Source organism: Galeopterus variegatus, unplaced genomic scaffold, assembly GCF_000696425.1.
Source record: "Galeopterus variegatus unplaced genomic scaffold, G_variegatus-3.0.2 Scaffold3801, whole genome shotgun sequence".
Classification (NCBI taxonomy): domain Eukaryota; kingdom Metazoa; phylum Chordata; class Mammalia; order Dermoptera; family Cynocephalidae; genus Galeopterus; species Galeopterus variegatus.
The window spans coordinates 212,056-214,740 of NW_007729912.1; the positions used below are offsets into that span (position 1 = coordinate 212,056).

The following is a 2,685-nucleotide window of genomic DNA, read 5'->3' on the forward strand; positions in this document are numbered from 1 at the left end:
TATTTATTTTTGTCCAGCAGTCAAAACTATAACACAATATTGATTCAGATAAGTCTAGTATTTCTACCCTGGTAGGTCTCTGTCCCTCTAGGTTATTGTTCTTATAAGTATTTGGTTCATTTTAAAATAGATTTTTTGAGACAATTGGAAAAATATATATATATATATATATGAAATCTTTCTTATTATTTATTTTAAGCATATTCATTAATTGTGATTTTTCTTGATGCCTTTTACCCAGCCTATCCCCCACCCTGCCTCCTTCCATCTCTAGTATCCTTAGGTTTGTTCTTTTTCTGCAAGTTCCATGTATTGTTTTGATCTTTCCTTCCCTCCTTCTTTCCTTCCTTTCTGTCTTTCTGTCTTTCTTCTTTCTTTCCTTCTTTCTTAGCACCCAGTTGTGAGTGAAAATATGCGGTATTTCTCTTTCCTTGTCTGGCTTATTTCACATAACATAACTTATTTTCATAACATAATTTTCTCTAGACTCATCCATGTTGCTGCAAATGGCAGAATTTCATTCTTTTTTACTTGACTGAGTAGAATTCCATGGGGTATATATACCACATTTTCCTTATCCAGTCATCCATTGATGGACACTTAGGTTGGTTCCATATTTTGGCTATTGTAAATAGAATATGGGAGTGCAGGTATCCTTTCAACACGATGATTCCCATTCCTTTGTATCTATGCCCAGTAGTGGGATTCCTGGATCATATGGAAGATCTATCTGTAGTTGTTTGAGGAACCTCTATACTGTTTTCCACAATGGCTGTACTAACTTACAGTCCCACCAACGCTGTAGAAGAGTTCCCCTTTCCCCACATCCTCGCCAGCACTTCTTGATCTTGGTCTTTTAAATAATGGCCAGTCTAACTGGGGTGAGATGATATCTCAATGTGGTTTTGATTTGCATTTCCCTGATGACTAGTGATGTTGAGCACTTTTTCATGTGCCAGTAGGCCATTTGCATATTTTCCTTTGAAAAAATGTCTATTCATCTCCTTTGCCCATTTTTTAATTGGATTATTTGGGTTTTTTACTGTATAGCTGTTTGAATTCTTTATATATTCTGAATATTAATACCTCATCAGAGGTATGGTTTACAAATATTTTCTCCCATTCTGTAGGCTGTCTTTCTGCTCTGTTGATTGTTTCCCTTGCTGTGCAGAAGCTTTTTAGTTTGATATAATATATTTCTTTGTAATCAGAAAATATGTATCATACTATGCATTATCTTCTGTATTTTTTTTTAACTAAAGAGGATATCCCAATGGTGACATTATGCATCCTTATAGAGATGTTGTTTAATTACTTTCACAGCTCTAGTGGATAATAATATGTGAATGGGCCATCACTTCTTCAAAGAGCTCTCTTTAAATGGACATTTCCAACATTGTACCTTAATCAATAAGCACATATTCTTAGTTTCCATATAAAGAATGTATGATATAAAGAGGGAAATATTTATTAGATTTAGCACAGGTTAGGTAGATGGAGGTAGTACATTTGTGCATATCTTTTTCTTTTTTTTTTCAAAAGATGACTGGTAAGGGGATCCGAACCCTTGACTTGGTGTTGTCAGTGCCACACTCTCCAAGTGAGCCACAGGCCGGCCCCATGCATTTATTTTTCTAACAACTTTTCTCACTCCCCCAGATCTCACAGATATTGAAGTGATGGGCTCTGCCAACTTGGAAATGGGGATCATATTACTCACCCAAACAGGAGCTGGGATCCTGAGGAATTCTTCACTCTTCTGCTTTTATAACTTCATTTTGATCACTGGGAAAAATCTCAGATCCACAGACCTGATTATTAACCAGTTGGTCTTAGCCAACTCCTTGGTGCTTTTCTCAAGAGGTATCCCTCAGACAATAGCAGCTTTTGGATGGAAATATTTTCTGGGTGATGTTGGATGTAAAGTTGTTTTCTATTTTCACAGAGTGGGCAGAGGAGTTTCCCTCAGCACCACCTGCCTGCTGAGTGGCTTCCAGGCCATTAAACTTTATTCCAACATCTCTAGGTAGATAGAGCTCAAAATTCAATCTCCAAAGAGCATTAGCTTCTGCTGTTTTCTCTGTTGGACCCTGTATGTCTTGACAAATGCCATAATTCCTTTGGAAGTGACTAGCCCAAGAAATAGCACAGATATAAGTGTGGAAACAAATTATGGATACTATTCCTCACTTATACAGGATAAACTTAAAGTCTTATTACTTGCAATCATTTTTTCTCTCATTGATGTTATGTGTTTGGGTCTTATAATCTGGACCAGTGGCTCCATGGTCCTTATCCTGCACAGGCACAAGCAGCGAGTCCAACACATTCATGGCAACAGACTGTCCTCCAGATTGTCCCATGAGGCCAGAGCCACAGTTGTTTTAAAAATCCATTTATCTGTTGATAGGCATTTAGGTTTATTTCATGTCTTTGCTACAGTGAATAATAGTGTTACAGTTAATGTGGGAGTGCAGGTGTCTCTTCAATATATTGATTTCATTTTCTTTGGGAATGTACCCAGTAGTGGGATTTCTTGGTCATAAGGTAGCTAATTTTTAAATTCTCTGAGGAATCTCTATACTGTTTTCACAATGGCTGTACCAATTTACATTCTCACCAACAATGTAAGAGAGTTCCCTTTTCTCCACATCCTCACCACCATTTCTTATTTTCTGTCCTTTT

General features: G+C 37.0%; 1 pseudogene; it reads left to right on the forward strand.

The window, feature by feature from the left end:
• The first annotated feature begins 1,679 nt into the window (after positions 1 to 1,679).
• On the forward strand, positions 1,680 to 2,378 carry LOC103601588 (annotated as a pseudogene).
• The last annotated feature ends 307 nt before the right edge of the window (positions 2,379 to 2,685 follow it).